The sequence below is a fragment of the Gorilla gorilla genome, chromosome 23, assembly GCF_029281585.2.
Source record: "Gorilla gorilla gorilla isolate KB3781 chromosome 23, NHGRI_mGorGor1-v2.1_pri, whole genome shotgun sequence".
NCBI lineage: Eukaryota > Metazoa > Chordata > Mammalia > Primates > Hominidae > Gorilla > Gorilla gorilla.
Genome location: NC_086018.1, coordinates 33,159,598 through 33,177,219, shown reverse-complemented (window position 1 = coordinate 33,177,219; position 17,622 = coordinate 33,159,598). Strand labels below are relative to the sequence as shown.

The window sequence follows — 17,622 nt, the reverse complement described above, 5'->3', positions numbered from 1 at the left end:
CTTGGTAGGGCTCAAGCTTCAGTACTGAGATCACAGTGTTGAGCCCCCACATCCCAAAGTGGAGGTTCTGCCGGGGCTCTCGTGCTGGACTTCACATCCTAGTCATCTCATGAGATGGGCCCCGCCTCTCACCAATTAAATCAGAATTTCAGGGACATCTGCCGTTTGAAAGCTCCCCAGGGGATTGGAATGAGCAGTCAGTTGAGAAGCACATGGCTTTGCCTGGCCAGTCTCTGAGACAGATGCCAGGTGTGCACCACATCCCACAGGTAAGTGTCATTTAGTAGGTTCAGGAGTCTGGTCTGCTTAATGTCTGCTTAAGGTGGCTCTGATATCTTGCAGGTGCAGGATTTCAGACGAGTAGCCACCTGGATGAGATACTGATTTTCCTGCTGAATAGGAGTTGAGACAGAATGGAGGGTGGAGAGAAAGGAACCAGAAACATGGAAGAAAGCTGGAACCAGGTGAGGACAAGGGCCAGGGGATTTCCCGTGGGAGGGGGCCCTGCTGCTTCCCTGTGGTTGTTTGCCTTGCTGCAGTGGGAACCCCTCTGATCCCCTGCCAATCTTCACAATGTGTTTCTGTGAGCAGCATTTTATGTAAGTGTGTGTAAACTGAAGAGGGGGCAAAATCTCACATTCTGGTTGGTGGCAGGCAGAGCAAGGCACCTACAAAGAAGCAGGGAGCCCACAGGCGTCAGAGGTCAGAAAGCATCAGCTCGGGAACAGCAGACATCTTGGGTGAGGGTCTTTGTTTTGAGACAGAGTTTCACTCTTGTTGCCCAGGCTGGAGTGCAGTGGCACGATCTTGGCTCACTGCAACCTCTGCCTCCCGGGTTCAAGCAATTCTCCTGTCTCAGCCTTCCGAGTAGCTGGAATTACAGGTGCCCACCACCACGCCCTGCTAGTGTTTTGTATTTTTAGTAGAGATGAGGTTTCACCATGTTGCCCAGGCTGGTCTCGAACTCCTGACCTCAAGTGATCCGCCCGCCTCAGCCTCCCAAAGTGCTAGGATTACAGATGTGAGCCACCGTGCCTGGCCCAAGTTGCTTAGCTTTCTCTTGCTATAAAATTGCCCAGATCCAAGGAATTAAGACAATAAACGCCGATTCCTTGTTTATGTGCAGACCTCTGTGGAGGCTCCTATTAGGCAGGTCTCTTCCCAGTACTGACTCAGGGCTTTGATTCCTTCCATCTGTAGCTCACACAGAGCATCTGAGGAGGAGAGGGAAGAAGAAGAGCCTGCAGGAGCCCCTTTTGCCCTTGACTGCCCTGTCCTGGAAGTGACCCCTCACTTCTGCTCAGATTCCATCAGTGAGAACGAGGCACAGGGACCCACCGAGACACCAATGGGCTGTGGGCTGAGGAAGAGGTGAGTTTCATGAGCATGTGACCAGTCTGTGATGCAGACCCCCATTGTCCTCTGTGTTCCATACGTGAGTCATTCAGTAGGAGAGGTGTGCGGAGGCACATGGGAGAGAAGAGTTTGCTTAGTCCGGGCAAGTTTTGGAAGGCTTCCTGGAGGACGTGCTGCTGAACCTGGTCTGCAGAAAAAGCCAGAGATAAGGGCCAAGAGGGCCAAGGAATGTGATTTCAGTCTGCATCTCCATGCCTTTGCAGGTGCATTAGTGTACGTTGCTGCTGTAACAAATCACCACAAGGCTAGTGGCTTGAAAAAACACAAATGGTGTTACCTTTCTGTAAGTTAGAAGTCTGAAGCATGTCTCACTGAGCTGAAAATCAAAGTGTTGGTGGGGCTGCTTTTCTTCTTGGAGGCTCTAGGGAAGAATCAGTTTCCTTATCATCCCCAGCTCCAGGGGGCTGCCATATGCCTCAGCCCTCCCTCCATCTACAAGGCCAGCAATATCCCAGCTCTCTGGCATTCTCATGTAGTCTCATCTCCCGCTGACCACAGCCAGGGGAGTCTCTGAGTTTAAGGACTCATGTGATTAGATTGGGCCCGCCTGGGAAATCCAGGCTAATTGCCTTAACCTTAATCACATCTGAGAAGTCCATTACCTTAAAGTGACATATTCGCAGGTTCTGGGGATTAAGACATGAATGTCTTTGGTGGGCTGGGGGGGGCAATCTACCTACCACACACATGCAATTCCTTCTACCTGAAATGTCCTGCCTTCTCTTTGTCTATCTGGCTAACCTCTATGCATCTTTGAAGACCCATTCAAATAACTTTCCCCACTTCCCACCAAGAAACTTTCCCATCACGCATTGAGGAGTTAGTCTCGCCTTCAGCATGTTTCTGTTGTGCCATTTGTATCCTACTGTAATTACTAGTGTACTTCCCCCAATCCCCATCGCAAAGTCTTTGGGGTCAGGGTCTCTGACTTAGTTATCTCCATATCTTTAAAATCTACCATAATGTTGGACACAAGTGTGCCCTGTGTTTGTGGAATAAATGGCTAATATATACATATATATATATATACACACACACATATATACATATATATACACATATATATACACATATATATACATATATATACACACATATATATATATTTTACAGTGTTCTATTCAGAAAGGGCAGAAGGCTTATATATTATAATTTAAAAGGAAATATCATCTCAGCCTAATTGTTCCTGTAGGATCTCAACTTTCATCTGAAGGCTTTTTTTTTTTTTTTTTTGACATGGAGTCTCGCTCTGTTGCTTAGGCTGGAGTGCAGTGGCATGATCTTGGCTCACTGCAACCTCCGCCTCCTGGGTTCAAGTGATTCTCCTGCCTCAGCTTCCCAAGTAGCTGGAATTACAGGTGTGTGCCACCATGCCCCGGTAGTTTTTGTATTTTTAGTAGAGACACGGTTTTGCCATGTTGGCCAGGCTGGTCTCAAATTTCCCTCTGTTTGTCTGTTATTGGTGTATAAGAATGCTTGTGATTTTTGCACATTGATTTTGTATCCTGAGACTTTGCTGAAGTTGCTTATCAGCTTAAGGAGATTTTGGGCTGAGATGATGGGGTTTTCTAAATATAAAATCATGTCATCTGCAAACAGGGAAAATTTGACTTCCTCTTTTCCCAATTGAATACCCTTTATTTCTTTCTCCTGCCTGTTTGCCCTGGCCAGAACTTCCAACGCTATGTTGAATAGGAGTGGTGAGAGAGGGCATCCCTGTCTTGTGCCAGTTTTCAAAGGGAATGCTTCCAGTTTTTGCCCATTCAGTATGATATTGGCTGTGGGTCTGTCATAAATAGCTCTTATTATTTTGAGATACATCCCATCAATACCTAATTTATTGAGAGTTTTTAGCATGAAGGGCTGTTGAATTTTGTCAAAGGCCTTTTCTGCATCTACTGAGATAATCATGTGGTTTTTGTCTTTGGTTCTGTTTATATGCTGGATTACATTTATTGATTTGCATATGTTGAACCAGCCTTGCGTCCCAGGGATGAAGCCCACTTGATCATGGTGGATAAGCTTTTTGATGTGCTGCTGGATTCAGTTTGCATATTTTATTAAGGATTTTTGCATCGATGTTCATCACGGATATTGGTCTAAAATTCTCTTTTTTTGTTGTGTCTCTGCCAGGCTTTGGTATCAGGATGATGCTGGCCTCATAAAATGAGTTAGGGAGGATTCCCTCTTTTTCTATTGATTGGAATAGTTTCAGAAGGAATGGTACCAGTTCCTGCTTGTACCTCTGGTAGAATTCGGCTGTGAATCCATCTGGTCCTGGACTTTCTTTGGTTGGTAGGTTCTTAATTATTGCCTCAATTTCAAAGCCTGTTATTGGTCTATTCAGAGATTCAACTTCTTTCTGGTTTAGTCTTGGGAGGGTGTATGTGTCCAGGAATTTATCCATTTCTTCTAGATTTTCTAGTTTATTTGCGTAGAGGTGTTTATAGTATTCTCTGATGGTAGTTTGGACTTCTGTGGGATCAGTGGTGATATCCCCTTTATCATTTTTTATTGTGTCTATTTGATTCTTCTCTCTTTTCTTCTTTATTAGTCTTGCTAGCGGTCTATCAATTTTGTTGATCTTTTCAAAAAACCAGCTCCTGGATTCATTGATTTTTTGAAGGGTTTTTTTGTGTCTCTATCTCCTTCAGTTCTGCTTTGATCTTAGTTATTTCTTGCCTTCTGCTAGCTTTTGACTGTGTTTGCTCTTGCTTCTCTAGTTCTTTTAATTGTGATGTTATGGTGTCAATTTTAGATCTTTCCTGCTTTCTCTTGTGGGCATTTAGTGCTATAAATTTCCCTCTACACACTGCTTTAAATGTGTCCCAGAGATTCTGGTATGTTGTGTCTTTGTTCTCATTGGTTTCAAAGAACATCTTTATTTCTGCCTTCATTTCGTTATGTACCCAGTAGTCATTTAGGAGCAGGTTGTTCAGTTTCCATGAGTTGAGCGGTTTTGAGTGAGTTTCTTAATCCTGAGTTCTAGTTTGATTGCACTGTGGTCTGAGAGACAGTTTGTTATAATTTCTGTTCTTTTACATTTGCTGAGAAGTGCTTTACTTCCAACTATGTGGTCAATATTGGAATAAGTGCGATGTGGTGCTGAGAAGAATGTATGTTCTGTTAATTTGGGGTGGAGAGTTCTGTAGATGTCTATTAGGTTCGCTTGGTGCAGAGCTGAGTTCAATTCCTGGATATCCTTGTTAACTTTCTGTCTCATTGATCTGTCTAATGTTGACAGTGGGGTGTTAAAGTCTCCCATTATTATTGTGTGGGAGTCTAAGTCTCTTTGTAGGTCTCTAAGGACTTGCTTTATGAATCTGGGTGCTCCTGTATTGGGTGCATATATATTTAGGATAGTTAGTTCTTCTTGTTAAATTGATCCCTTTACCATTATGTAATGGCCTTCTTTGTCTCTTCTGATCTTTGATGGTTTAAAGTCTGTTTTATCAGAGACTAGGATTGCAACCCCTACATTTTTTTGTTTTCCATTTGCTTGGTAGATCTTCCTCCATCCCTTTATTTTGAACCTATGTGTGTCTCTGCACTTGAGATGGGTCTCCTGAATACAGCATACTGATGGGCCTTGACACTTTATCCAGTTTGCCAGTCTGTGTCTTTTAATTGGAGCATTTAGCCCATTTACATTTAAGGTTAATATTGTTATGTGTGAATTTGATCCTGTCATTGTGATGTTAGTTGGTTATTTTGCTCGTTAGTTGATGCAGTTTCTTCCTAGCCTCGATGGTCTTTACAATTTGGCATGTATTTTCAGTGGTTGGTACCAGTTGTTCCTTTCCATGTTTAGTGCTTCCTCCAGGAGCTCTTGTAGGCAGGCCTGGTAGTGACAAAATCTCTCAGCATTTGCTTGTCTTTAAAGGATTTTATTTCTCCTTCACTTATGAAGCTTAATTTGGCTGGATATGAAATTCTGGGTTGAAAATTATTTTCTTTAAGAATGTCAAATGTTGGCCCCCACTCTCTTCTGGCTTGTAGAGTTTCTGCTGAGAGATCTGCTGTTAGTCTGATGGGCTTCCCTTTGTGGGTAACCTGACCTTTCTCTCTGGCTGCCCTTAACATTTTTTCCTTCATTTCAACTTTGGTGAATCTGACAATTATGTGTCTTGGAGTTGCTCTTCTCGAGGAGTATCTTTGTGGCATTCTCTGTATTTCCTGAATTTTAATGTTGGCCTGCCTTGCTAGGTTGGGGAAGTTCTCCTGGATAATATCCTGCAGAGTGTTTTCCAACTTGGTTCCATTCTCCCCGTCACTTTCAGGTGCACCAATCAGACGTAGATTTGGCCTTTTCACATAGTCCCATATTTCTTGGAGGCTTTGTTCGTTTCTTTTTACTCTTTTTTCTCTAAACTTCTCTTCTCACTTCATTTCATTCATTTGATCTTCCACCGCTGATACCCTTTCTTCCAGTTGATTGAATTGGCTACTGAAGGTAGTGCATTTGTCTTATAGTTCTCCTGCCATGGTTTTCAGTTCCATCAGGTCATTTAAGGAGTTCTCTACACTGGTTATTCTAGTTAGCCATTCATCTAATCTTTTTTCAAGGTTTTTAGCTTCTTTGCGACGGGTTCGAACTTCCTCCTTTAGCTCGGAGAAGTTTGATTGTCTGAAGCCTTCTTCTCTCAGCTCAACAAAGTCATTCTCCGTCCAGCTTTGTTCCATTGCTAGTGAGGAGCTGCGTTCCTTTGGAGGGGGAGAGGCGCTCTGATTTTTAGAATTTTCAGCTATTCTGCTCTGTTTTTTTCCCCATCTTTGTGGTTTTATCTACCTTTGGTCTTTGATGATGGTGACGTACAAATGGGGTTTTGGTGTGGATGTCCTTTCTGTTTGTTAGTTTTCCTTCTAACAGTCAGGACCCTCAGCTGCAGGTCTGTTGGAGTTTGCTGGAGGTCCACTTCAGACCCTGTTTGCCTGGGTATCAGCAGCGGAGGCCGCAGAACAGTGAATATTGCTGAACAGCAAATGTTGCTGCCTGATCGTTCCTCTGGAAGCTTCGTCTCAGAGGGGTACCCGGCCATGTGAGGTGTCAGTCTGCCCCTACTGGGGGGTGCCTCCTAGTTAGGCTACTCGAGGGTCACGGACCCACTTGGGGAGGCAGTCTGTCTGTTCTCAGATCTCAGACTCTGTGCTGGGAGAACCACTACTCTCTTCAAAGTTGTCAGACAGGGACATTTAAGACTGTAGAGGTTTCTGCTGCCTTTTGTTTTGCTATGCCCTGCCCCCAGAGGTGGAGTCTACAGAGGCAGGCAGGCCTCCTTGAGCTGCGGTGGGCTCCACCCAGTTCGAGCTTCCTGGGCACTTTGTTTACCTACTCAAGCCTCAGCAATGGCGGGCGCCCCTCCCCAGCCTTGCTGCCGCCTTGCAGTTCGATATCAGGCTGCTGTGCTAGCAATGAGTGAGGCTCTGTGGGCATGGGACCCTCTGAGCCAGGCGTGGGATATAATCTCCTGGTGTGCTGTTTGCTAGGACCATTGGAAAAGCGCAGTATTAGGGTGGGAGTGACCCGATTTTCCAGGTGCCATCTGTCACAGCTTCCCTTGGCTAGGAAAGGGAATTCCCTGACCCCTTGTGCTTCCCAGGTGAGGTGATGCCTCGCCCTGCTTTGGCTCACACTTGGTGGGCTGCACCCACTGTCCTGTACTCGCTGTCTGACAAGCCCCAGTGAGATGAACCTAGTGCCTCAGTTGGAAATGCAGAAATCACCCATCTTCTGCATTGCTCACACTGGGAGCTGTAGACTGGAGCTGTTCCTATTTGGCCATCTTGGAACCACCCTCCATAAGTATACATTCTTAAAAATGAGACAATAATAAATGTATAGACTGCTTTTTAATTGCTCTGTTAACTTTACATTTTTTCCATGCAAATGAGCAAAGTTCTACTGATGACAGAAACAGACTGGGTACAAAGGCTTTATTTATTGATATTTATCAATCATCTGCAAACATCAAGCTAGAAGCTGGAAGCACAAGACTCACCTGACACATGGAAATAACATAAGGTTCACAGCAAATGAGTAAAGACGTATTAGGAAAATGCAAGGAAAAAGAAAACAATGGGAATCACAATATTAACCTCATGGAAAATGGCAGGAGTCCAGGCATTGGCAAAATTCATCATGATGTTCATGGGGATTAGACAGCTTCCCATAAGGATATGCAGACAATTCCTGAATTGTAGCTCCTTATTCTCTCCTGATTCCTCTCATCTCCTCCATGAACATTTCCATATCATCTCCACCTCTATTCATCCCATCATTGACCTGCCTATTGGGTATGGCCCATTGAAAATTAGGGACCAATAAAAAAGAATGAGTTCATGTCCTTTGCAGGGACGTGGATGAAGCTGGACACCATCATTCTCAGCAAACCAACACGGGAACAGAAAACCAACCACTGCATGTTCTCACCCATAAGTGGGAATCGAACAATGAGAACACATGGACACAGGGAGGGGAACATCACACACTGGGGCCTGTCAGAGATGTGGAGGGAAAGGGGAGGGATATCATTAGGAGAAATATCTAATGCATGCGTGGCTTAAAACCTAGATGGGCCAGACGTGGTGGCTTATGCCTGTAATCCCAGCACTTTGGGAGTCTGAGGCGGGTGGATGACGAGGTCAGGAGATCGAGACCATTCTGGCTAACACGGTGAAACCCCGTCTCTACTAAAAATACAAAAACAAAATTAGCCGGGCGTGGTGGCGAGTGCCGGTAGTCCCAGCTACTGGGGAGGCTGAGGCAGGAGAATGGCGTGAACCCGGCAGGCAGAGCTTGCAGTGAGCTGAGATCGTGCCACTGTACTCCAGCCTGGGCGACAGAGCGAGACTCCATCTCAAACAAACAAAACAACAACAACAACAACAACAACAAAACCTAGATGACGGGTTGAAAGGTGCAGCAAACCACCATGGCACATGTATACCTATGTAACAAAGCTGCACGTTCTGCACATGTATCTCAGAACTTAAAAGAAACAAAGAAAATTAGGGGCAAGTCGGCGAGCCTGTTTCTGTTTATTCTTTCCTGTAGGCTGGAGGTCTTTCCTGTAGGAGACGGTCTTTTCCTCCTCCCAAGGGTGGTCTTCCTCTCTATTCTGAATAGGCGTCCCTGTTTCTTTGTTTTCCTGGTGGATGTTGGCCACCATGAGACTTTTTTCTGGTTGTTTTTCTGCTCTGTTTTCCCGAGTCCTGATGACTGTTAGCATTTTGATGTATTTCCTTCCACTTTTTTTTTTTTTTTTTGATATGGAGTCTCGCTCTGTCACCAGGCTTGAGTGCAGTGGCGCGATCTTGGCTCACTGCAACCTCCGCCTCCTGGGTTCAAGTGATTCTCCTCCCTCAGCCTCCTGAGTAGCTGGGACTACAGGTGCCTGCCACCACACCTGGCTAATTTTTTGTATTTTTAGTGGAGACGGGGTTTCCACCAGCCAGGATGGTCTCGATTTCCTGACCTTGTGATCCGCCCTCCTCAGCCTCCCAAAGTGCTGGGATTACAGGCGTGAGCCACCGCGCCCAGCCCCTTCTACCTTCTTTTCTATGCCCATGCTTATATATTCCAAAAGTACACATTTTTACCTATGGATATTATGACATATTCAGTTTTCCCGGCTTGTATTTTCAGTCAACGTTATATTAGAAGAAATTCTTCATGCTGTTGAAGTGTTTTTTGAAAACATGACTTCTAACGCCTGCCTGTATTTCATTATGTGAACGTACCTTCACTTAGCCATTTCCTTGTTTGACAACCGGGTTACTTCCAATATTTCTCTACTATAATTAATCCTATGATGACTATTCCTGTATAGGTACTGTGTTCATATCTTTAATTATTTTCTTGGGTTAAATTTCTAGGGATGAAATTACAGGGCCAAAGGATATGAACTTTTTATGACTATTGTTACATATTTCAAAGAAAATTGGACACATTTACCCGCTTATCAGCAAGTGAATCTGCTGTGGTCTGAATATTTGTGTCCTCCCGAAATTTATATGTTGAAATCATAACCCTCAAGGTGATGGTATTAGGAGGTGGGACTCTTGTAAAAAGATCGGTGCCCTTATAAAAGAAACACGAGGGAGACCTCTTGCCTTTTCCACTGTGTGAGGACACAGTGAGAAGTCACCGTCTATGGGGAAATGGGTCCTCAGCATCACTGAATCTTCTAGTACCTTGATCTTGGATTTCCAGCCTCTAGAACCATAACAAATAAATTTCTGTTATTTACCAACCACCCAGGTGATGGTATTTTGCTATTGCAGCCCAAGGAAACTAAGACAATATTATCTCAGCTTTTGACAGGTTCTAATGAACACTCCTTAAGAGAAAACAACTCTGTTTATGTTATGGGTAAAAATTTGTGTCTAATTGTCATTTTAAGGTACATGTCTTTGTTAGTGAGGGTTTGCAGTATTTTGTTTATTAAGAGAAAAGTGACTTATTTTTTCCTTTATGAACAGTCTGTTTATGTTCTTCGCTCATTTATCTACTGGGGTTAATGTTTTTTCTTCTTCCCTATTTGTATGATATATTTGAATATAATGATATTAATCCTCATTCTGTAATACTTGTGGCAAACCTGTTCTCTTTGTTCAAAGCTTCTTTTCAAATAGGGGCAGGGAGCTGGTGTCATTCAGGTTAACCCCCAACCCTGCCAGTTTCCTTTGGGAATGGCCCACATCCTTCTCCGTAGAGTTAGCCCCCGACCTGCAACCCCTGGCTCGCTGAATCCTTCATTTTGTCTTCAAAAGGAGTTGAATTTTAAGCATCTTTCTTGGTCCTCTGGGAGCAAAACCACTTTGCCAGCTTGAGATCATTAATCTCCCTATTTCTTTCCTCTCTTCCATTCCTCATAAATAATCCCTGGCAATTATTAAGCATTTTTTGTGTTGCCTTAGACTTTTGAGTGCTTAATGATCCTTTAGTGGTTCAGCAGAGAAAGGAGAATCTTTCCTTCCTTCTCCCACCCCCTTTGAAAATTCTGGGCTGTAGGAATCTTTCTAATGGACTCACAGCTCTTGGAAGGGAAACAGATCCTGGACATTGTCCATCACCCGGTCCAGATCTGGTAATTTCAATGTGGGGGAAAAAAGGCCAGAGAAGGCATAGGAGTCATGTAGGATCTCACAGATGCTTGGTGACGAAGCCATACTTCACTAAGTGAGGACTGGGGAAATAGAGAGTTCTATCCTGGAGAAGGCAGTAGACTAAGGAGATGGCACACGTGGAAACAGCCCCATAGAAACATGTTCTTAGCAGCATGGCATGTTGTGGTTACAGCTCCACCAAAGCAGAAATGGAGACAGCACTGTCCTCCCTGGACCTGGGAGAGTCAGGAGCTGGGCACAACGTGGGCACAGAATGGGACTGGAGATGGCCCAGGATGAGGGCTATGGGCAGTCAGGGACAGGGATGGCTGTAGAAACTTTATGATGCTCTTGTTTCAGAAAAGGCAAGGCCTAGGCAACTCCACTTAGTCCCCCATCCATGGAGGCTTAGGAGGGAGAATGGCCCGCTCTTTAACCCTGCAGGAGTAGAAGGTGTAGGGGAAGGAAAGGGCTCTTGGAGTCTTTGGAGCCCAGCTTCCTGACAGTGCTGAATGTTGCATCTTAACCATGCAGCTCTCTGGCAATGCAGGCAGAGGAGCAGCAACCGTACTTTACCTGCCCTGGCCTCAGGGTCAGGCCTGCTTACCCGCCTTTCCACCCAGCCCACCCTCGCCCCACAGGACCCCGATCCAAGGCCCTCCTGCAGGCCCCTGCACAGCCAAGAATTCTCTTTGCAGCACTTCCCCTGGAGGCTCCCCTTAACTCTCCCACTTGCAGCTCCTTATCCAAAGGTGTAAGTCTTCTTTCTAGTTCTCTCTCCTCTCCCCTTGCTACTGCCTTGGGATGCCATGTGAATTCTCTTCTCCCTACCTTTCTCATGGACAGGCAGTCCCAAATTTAAAAACATATTTCGGCCAGGTGCGGTGGCTCATGCCTGTAATCCTAGCACTTTGGGAGGGCAAGGTGGGCGGATCACTTGAGGTCAGGAATTTGAGACCAGCCTGGCCAACATGGTGAAACCCTATGTCTACTAAAAATATACAAAATTAGCTGGGCGTGGTGGCACGCGCCTGTAGTCCCAGCTACTCGGGAGACTGAGGCAGGAAAATCGCTTGAACCCAGGAGGTGGAGGTTGCAGTGAGCTGAGATTGCGCCACTGCACTCCAGCCTGGGCAAGAGAGCGAAACTCCGTCTCAAAAACAAAAACAAAAAATTACCCTGGTATGGTGGCGCGTGCTTGTAATCCCGGCTATTTGGGAAGGTGAGGCATGAGAATCGCTTGAACCTGGGAGGTGGAGGTTTCAGTGAACCAAGATCGTGCCACCGCACTCCAGCCTGGGTGACAGAGTGAGACACTTTCTAAAACAACAACAACAAAAACATATTTAATATTTTCTCATATTCTTATCTTACTATTTTCTGCTAATGTCTCTATTGCTGATGCTTCCTTCATTCATTCAGAACATATTTATAAAGCACAAAGCACTGGGTGCAGTTTTTCACACCTGTAATCCCAGCACTTTGGGAGACTGAGGCAGGCGGATCACTTGAGGTCAGGAGTTTGAGACCAGCCTGGCCAACTTGGTGAAACCCTGTCTCAACTAAAAATACGAAAAACAGCCAAGCATGGTGGCACGTGCCTATAATCCCAGCTACTCAGTAGGCTGAGGCAGGAGAATCGCTTGAACCTGGGAAGCGGAGGTTGTAGTGAGCCAAGATCGCGCCATTGCATTCCAGCCTGGGTGATAGAGTGAGATTCATCTCAAAAAAAGAAAAAGAAAAAAACGAAAGCACAAACCTTGCTGCTAGACAGGGATTAAAAAGACAAACCATGCAAGCAGAGAAGGGGGACTGCTTTGAGAAGTACACAGGAAGTGAAGTCAATACTGGGGTGTGGGGAAGAATGGTATTGGTATTGGGACCTCTGCTAGCCCACCTTTGAGAAAATTAGAAACTTTGTTGCCATCTGCCAGGAAGTGGTTGTAATAAATAGAAAAATCTATGCTGTCATAAATGGCGGACTGTCTCAGGCATGTCCTTCTCATGACAGCAAATGGAAGCGTGAGAACAAAATGAGCAGGTGCGTTCTCATGCTTCTGGACACAGCCCCGTCACTGAGCCCAGAGTCAAGGGTGTGGGGCAGTTACCTGGCAAAGGATATGGATACTCGGAAGGAGGAAGAATTGTTCTGTTACAGAATCGGTTAGCCAGTCTGCTACAGAATATAGGTGTTGTTTTTTTTGTTTTTTTTTTTTTTTTTTTTTTTTTTTTTTTTTTTTTTTGAGACAGTCTCGCCCTGTCGCCCAGGCTGGAGTGCAATGACGCAATCTCGGCTTACTCCAACCTCCACCTCCCGGGTGAAAGTGATTCTCCTGCTTCAGCCTCCCGAGTAGCTGGGACTACAGGTGTGCACCACCACGCCCAGCTAATTTTTGTATCCTTAGTAGAGACGGGGTTTCACCATATTGGCCAGGCTGGTCTCGAACTCCTGACCTCGTGATCCACCTGCCTCAGCCTCCCAAAGTGCTGGGATTACAGGTGTGAGCCACTGCGCCCGGCTGGTGTTTTTTGTTTTTTTTTTGTTTGTTTGGTTTTTACTCTGCGAGAGTAGAGTATTTTGGATTTGGGGGCTTATGGGCATCCCACATATCCTAATCTAGGGGTGAGTGGAAGGTCATAGAGCACATTCTTAGGAGGCTTTCCATTCTTACAGAGATGAGCTGGACATGACCCATTTGATAAGTTTGGAAAAGCTGCCTTCTAGTGATCTGTAACACAGCCATGGACAGGGAGACAGTCATGTGAGCTGTAGAGAGCTGTAGAGAACATTAAAGACCAGAACTAAATATAGCTCTGAATTTATTAGTATTACCAACTACCCCAAAAGCTCCATCCCCAGGGGCTGAGATACACAACATCACCTCAGAATCCTTAGCAGAGGCTTCCAGGAGGAGCTCAGATCCCTCTGGAGGGCTTCATAGAACTGTTGCTGCACAGAGTGGAGCTGAGGCTACTTTAGGCACCCTCATCTCAGTGCGGCTTCATGCAGGATCTCCACCCCCACCTTGCAGGCACCCTGGGTCCAAGCCTAGAGGGATGTTGATTTTCCCATGATGGCCCAACACCCCATCCCCAGCTAGTAAATGGCAGGGCCAAAGCTTCAACCTCTGCTCAAGCCACTGCCTGTGAAAAGTTCTGACAACTTCATACAGAGCCTGAGATATGTAAGAGCTCAGGAAATGGCAATTAATATTCTAATAATAATACTTTGTAGATAAATATGAATGAATAACTATTGAGTATCTCCTAGGCTTCACGCACCGTATGAAGCACTTTCCTTGAAGTGACTTTAGCAGCTGGGATTGTCATCCTCATAGATGGGGAAACTGAGACCAGAGAGGTTAAGTGACTTGTCTAAATACTCCTCTGGAGGTAAATTTAATTTTAGGAGATGGTTTTGCTAACTTTGGGAAAAATAAACCATGCATTCAGTTTGTTCATGAAACTTTTAGCAATGGCATATTTAGAGGTGAGGGATAATTGGAACTTCTATGGAAAAAAACGGAAAAAGTACTTGGAATAAAATAAAATACCCTTGCCTCAAGTTTTTTACCTGTTTTTTTTTTTTTTTCCTGGAATGTTATTTCTTTGACAAGGAGTTAGAGCTTTGGGGCCTGCCGCTGACAGGAAGGCTGGTGGATCCAGACGCGGGCCAGATGGAATGTGCACAGTGTCCTATCTGTCCCTTTAATAACTCTGGCCAGGGTGACCTGTCACTATAAGCAAGGGGAAGGGAGAAAAATGAGCCAATTCATTTCTAAATGGCTCTGTAACTCCAGGGTGTTATCGAGCAGAGACAAAGGACACTCCATAATTCTTGGAAAGGGAATCAGGATCTCCGGGAAGCAGGCACAGGCTCCATCCGGTCTGCCGAAGCCTCCTGCCAACCAGGGATCCACGCTCCATAAATACACAGAGAGATAGATCTCCTGGCCCCATTGATTTCCCCTTGCCATTATTGATTGCATTCTTAGATAAGTGGGGACTTTTCGACCAGAACTAAACTCTCTGTATCTTTCTTGGAAGCCTTTGCAATGCCAAGGGTTCGGCTGAGGGAGGAAGTGCTGTCTGCCGTCTTCTCAGAATGCTACCCACCAGCTATGTCCTGGGTAAGAGAAAATAAAGGGCTCTCCCTGGGCCCCTCAGTTTTCCAGAACATGTCAAGTTGGGAGTTCTCCCAAGGGGAGAAGAAAATGGCTTCAACTGACAGAGCCTCTATAGGTGTTCTGTGTGGATGACATCAACTTTGTTTATAATCCCTTCAATTATGAATGCAGAAGGGTAAGTTTGCCCTTGGCAGAATTTCTCAAACTTTAAAATGCAAAGAGGTCCCTTGGCCATCTTGTGTGAAAGCGGCCTCTGATTCAGTAAGTCTGGGGTGGGTCCTGAACTGTGCCTTGCTGACAGGCTCCTGGGTGCGTGGGTGCTGATGCTGCTGGATCTGGGTCCCCACTCAGGTCAACTCTGTACTCTCTCAGGCTGTGCACATGAGCCTTTGCTATTCTTCAGAGCTGCCTTTAAGTATTAATTCATTTATCAAGCATTTATTAGCTTCTACTGTGTGCCAGGCCCTGTGCTGGGCTCTGGATAGAAGATGAAGGGAACAGAGTTCTCACCTTAAAATTACTTACAGCTGGGTTGGAGACACTACTTTTTCAACAAGCACTGCTAATGCAATGTGATTGCAATGTGATTACGTCCTGAGCAAGGATGGAAGGCCCTGCTGCAGGACCCTTCTCAGGTGAGGGGCAATTAATTCTGCTGGGAGGCCTCAGGGAGGGCCTGGGTATTGAAGCATGAGGAGGAGCCTTTCAGATGAGAAAGTGGAGGCAGAGGATATGAGTATGAAGGGCTGAAGGTTTGAAAGTTTGGCATTGCCAGGAAAATATGGATGCTAGTTGCAAATGCCCCCAACTAAGAGATGGCTGGCTGGATGTGGAGTGCTGATCTGGCTATCATCACCAGACTCGGAGTCCTTGAGGTCAAGAGCCTCATCTGGCTTATCTCTACTCCCCCAGCTCTGGCAAACGGTGCCCAGAAAATAATTAAACCAAAATGAAGTTGATTTGTTCATTTCTGGCAGAGGTGCTCATTCTTGAGTGTACATCAGAATGCCCTGGAGTGCTTGTTAAAAAGACTTACGGACCCCACCCTCAGTGCTTCTGACCCCGTAGATCTGGGCTGGGGCCTGGTATTTGCACTGCTAACAAGTTTCCAGGCAATGCTGCTGTTGCAGAACCAGGAACCACCCTTTGTGGACCACCAATCAACATCCAACGTCATTGTTTTCAAGTGAGTAATTCCTCCTAAGGGAGGGGAGTGGGTGGTTCACAGAAGGCAATGTGGATTAATGTAGAAAGCATGGCCTTTAAAGCTGCATACACTAGGTTCAATCAAGTTCTGCCATCTGTGTAACCTTGTTTGGATCAGACATTCCATAATACCTACCTTAGGACTCTTTAGTTAAGTTTCAGGTGAGAGAAACCCAGCTCAATAAATAAAAAAGAAATGACTGGGCTGTATAACTCAGAAGTTTGGGTGTCTGGAGTCTGGTGTGCCTGGATCCAGGAAGTCAAATCATGCCCTCGGAACTCCGTCTCTTTCCACCCTTTGGCTAATCTTTCTTCTGTATTGATCCCATTCTCAGGCAGGCACTCTTCCTGTAGCAGCTAGGATGACCAGGTAGCTCCACAATGATATGTTTTGCATAGTTACTGATCCCAGAGAAAAGAGAAAAGAATATCTCCGTTTTCTAGTGTTTTTAGCAAAAGCCCCAGAGATTGCTTTGATTGGCCTGGGCTGGGTCATGTGCCCACTCCTGAACCAATCACCGAACCTGGGGTACAGAGAGCTCTGATTGGCCAAACCTTGGTCACACGGCTATTCCTTGAAGAGTGTGGTGTGTGTGTGTGTGTGTGTGTGTGTGTGTGTGTGTGTGTGTGTGTGTGTGTGTGTGTGTGTGTGTGTGTGTGTGTAGGGTATTGTTGAGGCTGGCATGGATGGATGGGATTTTCCTGAAAAGCCGCTCTGTTGCCAGAAAAATGGGACAAGGAAAGTATGTATGCTGGGCACTTTAAAACTACCTCGCTTTCAAAGTATTCCAAAATCTAGAATCGTCATGTCACCATTTTAGAATTCCTCTCAGTCGGCATGGCTTAATGAGGTTTTTAAAGGACTGATGAGGACTTAAGAGCACCTCACATTATATACTTAGGAGGACCAGGTAGTGTTTTACATATTTTACACATCAATTCACGTAGTCTTTCTAAGAGCCTTATAAAGTAGGGACTCTTCTTCTTTTTAACAGATCAGGAAACTGAGGCACAGAGAGGTTAAGTAACTTGGCCAAGGTCACAGAGCTAGCGAGTGGTAGAGACCAGCTGCAAACCCAGGCAGTCCAGCTGTCTGTGTGCCTAACCACTATGTCCGCAGCCTGCCTCTTGAGAATTTTGAAATCTTATTACTGGAAAATGCCTTGGAGATAATGTCAGCCAGCACCCCAACCCCTCCTCCCTGTTTATTTATTTATTTATTTATTAACAATTGAGGACCAGAGAGGAGGATTCATTTACCTGAGGTCATGCAACCCAGTAATGGCACAACCAGGATGAGAATTTTTGTCTTTGAATGCTGACCCCAGAGCTTGTTCTGCCCCACCATCCCTCTACTGCCTCCTACTGGGTTTTCTGGAAATAGTCGCTGTTCTTAAGCGTTGCAGGAATCAACTTTCACGGTTCTCCACGACCACCAACCACCTGGAGCACCTTGTCCTTTGCATCCTGAGTACCTGGCCCTGTGTCTAGTAGCTTGTGCAGATACTGTTCCTATATGCAATTTTTTGGTAATACTGAAAGCTTTTCCTCATGTTTTACCCATTCTGACTCTTTCTTTGGGTTAGATCAAGGGGAAGCTGGGCACACTGGAACCACTGACCACACAAAAGCAGCGTAGATGAGCCCTTGCAAATTGGCAACTGGTCAGCACAGCTCAGAAATTCCATTTTCCTCACCCCTCAAAGTGGGGTCTGAGGATATACAGTAGCAGGATTTGCTGGGAGCTCCTTGGAAATGCAGAATC

At 45.4% G+C, this 17,622-nt stretch overlaps 1 long non-coding RNA gene and 1 pseudogene across 1 annotated transcript in view; one reads left to right on the top strand and one right to left on the bottom strand.

Annotated features, from left to right (window-relative positions):
• The window catches only part of LOC109024555 (uncharacterized), a 75,793-nt gene that overhangs the window by 23,342 nt on the left and 34,829 nt on the right, over positions 1-17,622 (top strand). The window contains exons 2-3 of the long non-coding RNA XR_002004047.4: positions 343-464; positions 1,201-1,371. This is a non-coding gene — a long non-coding RNA (uncharacterized lncRNA). The remainder of the gene's footprint in view (positions 1-342; positions 465-1,200; positions 1,372-17,622) is intronic.
• Positions 7,514-8,645, bottom strand: LOC101125352 (protein BEX3-like; annotated as a pseudogene).